The sequence below is a fragment of the Panulirus ornatus genome, chromosome 15 (genome assembly GCF_036320965.1).
Source record: "Panulirus ornatus isolate Po-2019 chromosome 15, ASM3632096v1, whole genome shotgun sequence".
NCBI lineage: Eukaryota > Metazoa > Arthropoda > Malacostraca > Decapoda > Palinuridae > Panulirus > Panulirus ornatus.
In genome coordinates, this window is record NC_092238.1 from 33,499,770 (window position 1) to 33,509,071 (window position 9,302).

Below are 9,302 nucleotides of genomic sequence, written 5' to 3' on the forward strand. Positions count from 1 at the left end.
CCAGCTTCTGCAGTTTCTCACATGAATCAGCCACCAGCGCTGTATCATCAGCGAACAACAACTGACTCATTCCCAAGCTCTCTCATCCACAACAGACTGCATACTTGCCCCTCTTTCCAAAACTCTTGCATTCACCTCCCTAACAACCCCATCCATAAACAATTAAACAACCATGGAGACATCACACACCCCAGCCGCAAACCTACATTCACTGAGAACCAATCACTTTCCTCTCTTCCTACACGTACACATGCCTTACATCCTCGATAAAAACTTTTCACTGCTTCTAACAACTTGCCTCCCACACCATATATTCTTAAAACCTTCCACAGAGCATCTCTATCAACTCTATCATATGCCTTCTCCAGATCCATAAATGCTACATACAAAGCCATTTGTTTTTCTAAGTATTTCTCGCATACATTCTTCAAAGCAAACACCTGATCCACACATCCTCTACCACTTCTGAAACCACACTGCTCTTCCCCAATCTGATGCTCTGCACATACCTTCACCCTCTCAATCAATACCCTCCCATATAATTTACCAGGAATACTCAACAAACTTATACCTCTGTAATTTGAGCACTCACTCTTATCCCCTTTGCCTTTGTACAATGGCAATATGCAAGCATTCTGCCAATCCTCAGGCACCTCACCATGAATCATACATACATTAAATAACCTTACCAACCAGTCAACAATACAGTCACCCCCCTTTTTAATAAATTCCACTGCAATACCATCCAAACCTGCTGCTTTGCCGGCTTTCATCTTCCGTAAAGCTTTTACTACCTCTTCTCTATTTACCAAATAATTTTCCCTAACCCTCTCACTGTGCACACCACCTCGACCAAGACACCCCACATCTGCCACTCTATCATCAAACACATTCAACAAACCTTCAAAATACTCACTCCATCTCCTTCTCACATCACCACTACTTGTTATCACCTCCCCATTTGCCCCCTCACTGAAGTTCCCATTTGCTCCCTTGTCTTACGCACTTTATTTACTCCTTCCAAAACATCTTTTTATTCTCCCTGAAATTTAATGATACTCTCTCACCCCAACTCTCATTTGCCCTCTTTTTCACCTCTTGACCTCCTGCCTCTTTCTTTTATACCTCTCCCACATGATCCACACATGACAGCTAGAGACTGAGTGTGAACGAATGGGGCCTTTGGTGTTTTTCCTAGCGCTACCTCGCACACATGAGGGGGAGGGGTTGTTATTCCATGTGTGGCGAGGTGGCGATGGGAACAAATAAAGGCAGACAGGATGAATTATGTACATGTCTATATATGTATATGTCTGTGTGTGTATATATATGTGTACATTGAGATGTATAGGTATGTATATTGTGCGTGTGTGGACATGTATGTATATACATGTGTATGTGGGCGGGTTGGGCCATTCTTTCGTCTGTTTCCTTGCGCTACCTCGCTAACGCGGGAGACAGCGACAAAGCAAAATGAATAAATTAATATATATATATATATATATTGACGTTTGTGTGAATAAATTGTACATTTCCTTTTCCATAACCAGAGGTTGAACCATTATGTGACGTTCATTTTTTCATTCATTTCAAGCTAAAAGTTTGTTTTCTAAATTGTTTCTTACATTTTTCATATGTATATATGTGTATGTGTGGGTGTGTGTGTGTGTGTGCGTGTGTGTGTGTGTGTGTGTGTGTGTGTGTGTGTGTGTGTGTGTGTGTGTGTTTATATATGTATATTATCCCTGGGGATAGGGGTGAAAGAATACTTCCCACGTATTCCTCGCGTGTCGTAGAAAGCGACTAGAGGGGACGGGAGCGGGGGGCCGGAAATCCTCCCCTCCTTGTATTAACTTTCTAAAATGGGAAACAGAAGAAGGAGTCACGCGGGGAGTGCTCATCCTCCTCGAAGGCTCAGAGTGGGGTGCCTAAATGTGTGTGGATGTAACCAAGATGTGAAAAAAGGAGAGATAGGTAGTATGTTTGAGGAAAGGAACCTGGATGTTTTGGCTCTGAGTGAAACGAAGCTCAAGGGTAAAGGGGAAGAGTGGTTTGGAAATGTCTGGGGAGTGAAGTCAGGGGTTAGTGAGAGGACAAGAGCAAGGGAAGGAGTAGCAATACTCCTGAAACAGGAGTTGTGGGAGTATGTCATAGAATGTAAGAAAGTAAATTCTCGATTAATATGGGTAAAATTGAAAGTTGATGGAGAGAGGTGGGTGATTATTGGTGCATATGCACCTGGGCATGAGAAGAAAGATCATGAGAGGCAAGTGTTTTGGGAGCAGCTAAATGAGTGTGTTAGCGGTTTTGATGCACGAGACCGGGTTATAGTGATGGGTGATTTGAATGCAAAGGTGAGTAATGTGGCAGTTGAGGGAATAATTGGTATGCATGGGGTGTTCAGTGTTGTAAATGGAAATGGTGAAGAGCTTGTAGATTTATGTGCTGAAAAAGGACTGATGATTGGGAATACCTGGTTTAAAAAGCGAGATATACATAAGTATACTTATGTAAGTAGGAGAGATGGCCAGAGAGCGTTATTGGATTACGTGTTAATGGACAGGCGTGCGAAAGAGAGACTTTTGGATGTCAATGTGCTGAGAGGTGCAACTGGAGGGATGTCTGATCATTATCTTGTGGAGGCTAAGGTGAAGATTAGTATGGGTTTTCAGAAAAGAAGAGTGAATGTTGGGGTGAAGAAGGTGGTGAGAGTAAGTGAGCTTGGGAAGGAGACCTGTGTGAAGAAGTATCAGGAGAGACTGTGTACAGAATGGAAAAAGGTGAGAACAATGGAAGTAAGGGGAGTGGGGGAGGAATGGGATGTATTTAGGGAATCAGTGATGGATTGCGCAAAAGATGCTTGTGGCATGAGAAGAGTGGGAGGTGGGCTGTTTAGAAAGGGTAGTGAGTGGTGGGATGAAGAAGTAAGAGTATTAGTGAAAGAGAAGAGAGAGGCATTTGGACGATTTTTGCAGGGAAAAAATGCAATTGAGTGGGAGAAGTATAAAAGAAAGAGACAGGAGGTCAAGAGAAAGGTGCAAGAGGTGAAAAAAAGGGCAAATGAGAGTTGGGGTGAGAGACTATCAGTAAATTTTAGGGAGAATAAAAAGATGTTCTGGAAGGAGGTAAATAGGGTGCGTAAGACAAGGGAGCAAATGGGAACTTCAGTAAAGGGCGTAAATGGGGAGGTGATAACAAGTAGTGGTGATGTGAGAAGGAGATGGAATGAGTATTTTGAAGGTTTGTTGAATGTGTCTGATGACAGAGTGGCAGATATAGGGTGTTTGGGTCGAGCTGGTGTGCAAAGTGAGAGGGTTAGGGAAAATGATTTGGTAAACAGAGAAGAGGTAGTAAAAGCTTTGCGGAAGATGAAAGCCGGCAAGGCAGCAGGTTTGGATGGTATTGCAGTGGAATTTATTAAAAAAGGGGGTGACTGTATTGTTGACTGGTTGGTAAGGTTATTTAATGTATGTATGACTCATGGTGAGGTGCCTGAGGATTGGCGGAATGCTTGCATAGTGCCATTGTACAAAGGCAAAGGGGATAAGAGTGAGTGCTCAAATTACAGAGGTATAAGTTTGTTGAGTATTCCTGGTAAATTATATGGGAGGGTATTGATTGAGAGGGTGAAGGCATGTACAGAGCATCAGATTGGGGAAGAGCAGTGTGGTTTCAGAAGTGGTAGAGGATGTGTGGATCAGGTGTTTGCTTTGAAGAATGTATGTGAGAAATACTTAGAAAAGCAAATGGATTTGTATGTAGCATTTATGGATCTGGAGAAGGCATATGATAGAGTTGATAGAGATGCTCTGTGGAAGGTATTAAGAATATATGGTGTGGGAGGCAAGTTGTTAGAAGCAGTGAAAAGTTTTTATCGAGGATGTAAGGCATGTGTACGTGTAGGAAGAGAGGAAAGTGATTGGTTCTCAGTGAATGTAGGTTTGCGGCAGGGGTGTGTGATGTCTCCATGGTTGTTTAATTTGTTTATGGATGGGGTTGTTAGGGAGGTAAATGCAAGAGTTTTGGAAAGAGGGGCAAGTATGAAGTCTGTTGGGGATGAGAGAGCTTGGGAAGTGAGTCAGTTGTTGTTCGCTGATGATACAGCGCTGGTGGCGGATTCATGTGAGAAACTGCAGAAGCTGGTGACGGAGTTTGGTAAAGTGTGTGGAAGAAGAAAGTTAAGAGTAAATGTCAATAAGAGCAAGGTTATTAGGTACAGTAGGGTTGAGGGTCAAGTCAATTGGGAGGTGAGTTTGAATGGTGAGAGGCTGGAGGAAGTGAAGTGTTTTAGATATCTGGGAGTGGATCTGTCAGCGGATGGAACCATGGAAGCGGAAGTGGATCATAGGGTGGGGGAGGGGGCGAAAATTTTGGGAGCCTTGAAAAATGTGTGGAAGTCGAGAACATTATCCCGGAAAGCAAAAATGGGTATGTTTGAAGGAATAGTGGTTCCAACAATGTTGTATGGTTGCGAGGCGTGGGCTATGGATAGAGTTGTGCGCAGGAGGATGGATGTGCTGGAAATGAGATGTTTGAGGACAATGTGTGGTGTGAGGTGGTTTGATCGAGTAAGTAACGTAAGGGTAAGAGGGATGTGTGGAAATAAAAAGAGCGTGGTTGAGAGAGCAGAAGAGGGTGTTTTGAAGTGGTTTGGGCACATGGAGAGAATGAGTGAGGAAAGATTGACCAAGAGGATATATGTGTCGGAGGTGGAGGGAACGAGGAGAAGAGGGAGACCAAATTGGAGGTGGAAAGATGGAGTGAAAAGGATTTTGTGTGATCGGGGCCTGAACATGCAGGAGGGTGAAAGGAGGGCAAGGAATAGAGTGAATTGGAGCGATGTGGTATACAGGGGTTGACGTGCTGTCAGTGGATTGAATCAAGGCATGTGAAGCGTCTGGGGTAAACCATGGAAAGCTGTGTAGGTATGTATATTGCGTGTGTGGACGTATGTATGTACATGTGTATGGGGGGGGTTGGGCCATTTCTTTCGTCTGTTTCCTTGCGCTACCTCGCAAACGCGGGAGACAGCGACAAAGTATAAAAAAAAAAAAAGAAATATATATATATATATATATATATATATATTATCCCTGGGGATAGGGGAGAAAGAATACTTCCCACGTATTCCCTGCGTGTCGTAGAAGGCGACTAAAAGGGGAGGGAGCGGGTGGCTGGAAATCCTCCCCTCGTTTTTTTTTTGATTTTCCAAAAGAAGGAACAGAGAAGGGGGCCAGGTGAGGATATTCCCTCTAAGGCCCAGTCCTCTGTTCTTAACGCTACCTCGCTAATGCGGGAAATGGCGAATAGTATGAAAGAAAAGAAAAAAAAAATATATATATATTATATATATATATATATATATATATATATATATATATATATATATATAATATATATATATGATATATTCCTTTGAGTCCACAGGGAAAATGAAACACGGAAAGTTCCCAAGTGCACTTTCGTGTAATAATCACATCATCAGGGGAGAGACAAGATAGAAATGTAACAGTCAGTTGCTATACAACAAAGAGACGTAGCTAGGAAGCCATTTGTTATATACATATATATATATATATATATATATATATATATATATATATATATATATATATGTATATATACATATATATATATATATATATTTATATATATATATGTGTGTGTGTGTGTGTTGATGTGAAGAAAGTTAGGTTAATATTATCTTGTCACTTGCATAATGAAGAATTAGTACCAAGGAGCATATTTCTGTACCTTTTCGTATATTACCTTGTGAGAAATTTTGCATGATATGTTTTGAGTAGCTTTATCCCAAGCCTTCAGGTTAGCAGGTGTCTCCATGATTAACAACTTCATATTCTAAGTTAATGTAATGGATGGCATTTATCACATTTCAGGCAAACTGTACAGCAAAGGCCGTAAGGGAGGACTTGGATTGAGCGTAACCACTTTCACTTACGTATTCATGCCCATGTTGGCTTGTGACAATGCAAATGAGGACTGCACACGACTTTGTCCTAACTAGGTGATTACAATTGATTTTGCATAAAGGTAGACGTAGATCAATTAAACCTGATTAATATAAAATCCTTGCAACGGTTCTTTGATGTAATGACATTATAGTTTTTTATATTTTTCAATTTTTGTTATCACTTTCTGCTTTGCAATGGATATCACTGCTGTCACTCTCGTGTCACAGTATGACTCAGGTTTTAATTCGCGTAAGGATTGAAAAGAGTATTTCTGCATCTACAGTTGTCCTCTATTTTGTATGAAACTTTACGGTAAATGTTCATTGTAAAAGTTGATCATTCACTACTGTTAGGAAGTCCATAATTTTTTTGTTGCAAGAAGATTTAGTATAACGCACACTAGCTCAAATTGTTTCTTTTTCAAACATGTGATATACCTCATATGTCTGACAAAGCTGGCAGTTAGAGAAGTCACTAGCATATGATGATAAGTCGTTTGCAAAAAGTAATTCACCTGCTTTCAAATGAGTGATAAACAACCTCTTTGAACATTGCAGCAAAATCACATCACAGACATCGTTTACAGCAGTTTATTGTTTTGCAACGATCTTTGGGTCCTTATGTGTGTGTGTGTGTGTGGAATTTAAACAGACTTTGGCTCCAGTTGCTAGGGCAAAGCAATCTTGCTGCTAGAGAAAAAAAAAAAATGTTTGCATCTTTTTATTTATTGAAATCATATTCATAACGTTTACATTGCAAAAGTATATAAGTGAAATGAAAGCATGGGTTGGCACAATTTTTACATCTTTAGATGCATAATATTATACTTTTGCCGGTGCAATGACCGGGAGTAAGGTACAACCAATAAAAAAAATATTCGGCACCTTTACGGCGCTATATTACACGACACAACACGAGAATTTTTGAAAAAAAATTGAGGTATGGTGCGTGGTTGGTATCATGGCCAGCTGAGTTGCCAATTACATTATAGCTTGTGACGAGTATACCATTTTTCAGTAGTTCTGTGTACAGATGGCTCTTCATACGACAACAGCAGTGTCCACAGCACACCGCAATGGTGTCTGTTCATGCTACAAACTTGCAGTTAGAGAGTATTAGATATAAGAGTTGACTTGTCATGTGCCAAGCTGGTTAATTGCTTAACAGGAAAGGTAAAGACGTTTCACTATGTTATTTTGTAATTCTATCGATAGTTAGTGTAGTAACTCCCTGCTGCTAGGACACAGTTTAACCTATCTGTGCTCTCCGAAGCTCAACTCAATGCACAGTGAACCAGTTCCGTTTCCAATGTATTCGATACACTGTATTCAGATAACGAATCTCTTGTGGTAAAAGTCTTTGCTAACACTAACATTGTTTGACTCACATGGATTTCACTACCAGTCACCCTCGTCGACCTACTTACCATGTTTGGCATACTAATGTGTCATGTTTCTGCGTGACTCCTTGCTTCATAATCAAACAAGAGCTGTGCTCAATGTTATATCACTTTTCGATACACACGATAAACAAATACTTTATGTTCTTCATATGGTCTTTTATTACCGGATGTTCACATATACTTTTCATCATCTACACTTTGCAATGATGAGAGTTTATTTCGTTGCATCTCTTAACGTAAGAAATCTCTAGATGGCATCACAATTCGTTGGTTAACGTACACACATTAATATAAATTGTGGGTTTGATTTGTATATTACAGAGGGTAATGCTATGCCGTTTAGGGGCTTTCACACTAACACTCTACCGTTAGATGTGACCCGTAGCGACAGAAAACATATTACTTTCACACACACACACAAAGAGAGGGTTATCTATCAACCACACCAATGATCGTTACGGGCGTATCAGAGCCAAGGGTGCCGAATAATTTTCCAGTGGGAGTACCTCCTCAGTAGGCCTTATATACGATTCGTCACTGTCATTAAGGGATCTATACTAAGTGCCTTGTCATCCGTCACAAGTGGTGAAAATGACGCGAGATTGTTAATCGTTGTTATAAGAACTATGTACACAGTAAAGTGAAAATTTAACATCGAGCCACTGATTAATATTTGAAAGAGAATTACAATATAGTAACGTTCGTACAAGAAGGCCAATTCTTTCACAGGGATTCTAGGAAAGGTAAAAAAGTAAATATATGAAACCACAAATAGTTGTAAGGTTTACAGTTTACCTGTCAGTGTGATTTCTTCAAATTGTTCAAAGAACAGCGAGCTTAGTGTGGATAGACATCAAAATGCAGACGATATTCTGGTAATGAAAATCAGGAAACTGTTCTCTTTTTTTTTTTTTTCAATTTTCCAAAAGAAGGAACAGAGAAAGGGGCCAGGTGAGGATATTCCCTCTAAGGCCCAGTCCTCTGTTCTTAACACTACCTCGCTAACGCGGGAAATGGCGAACAGTATGAAAGATATATATATATATATATATATATATATATATATATATATATATATATATATATATATATATATATGTGTGTGTGTGTGTAGAGAGAGAGAGAGAGGGAGAGAGCAACAGGCATTACAGCTAGCTAGCCAGTAATGCTCTTGTGATATACTAATATAGAAACGAATACAGTTGTATAATGAACCCATGAACTGAATTAAGCATGATACTACGGCAAGTGGAAACAGATTTTATATTCAAACGAAAGCAAGGATCATGTGCATAAGCGTTCAAAAATTCAGAGGTAACTAGATTTTAGATTGATGTGATTTAATATGTACATATAATTTGCAGTAACCAACATATGTAATTGCCTTATATAAGCACCTCAAGTGACATGAAATATATACAAATTTAACAATGAAAACTATTTACTACAAGTATCACATGTACTTTTATAACCCATACACGTATGATACGGGGCCTGCATACTAATATATAAATGCTGTGGAGAAATTTAACCGACATTATCGTTGATGAAGGTGTATTATTAGATTAAATGGCTGTCAAGAACAAGTAGTCATCAACTGATAATCATAATAATTCATACGTTAAACATACCAAATACAAAGGAAGATCAGTCGTATACAGCCATATTGGTTCCGGGGTTACCACACGTGTGATACATTAATCCTAGTAGAAGATAATGCGTTTAGCTGTAGTGGCAGGGGTGCGTGATGTCTCCATGGTTGTTTAATTTGTATATGGATGGGGTTGCTAGGGAGGTGAATGCAAAAGTTTTGGAGAGAGGAGCAAGTATGCAGTCTGTTGTGGATGATGAGGGCTTGGGAAGTAAGTTGTTGTTCGCCGATGATACAGCGCTGGTGGCTGATTCGGGTGAGAAACTGCTGAAGCTGG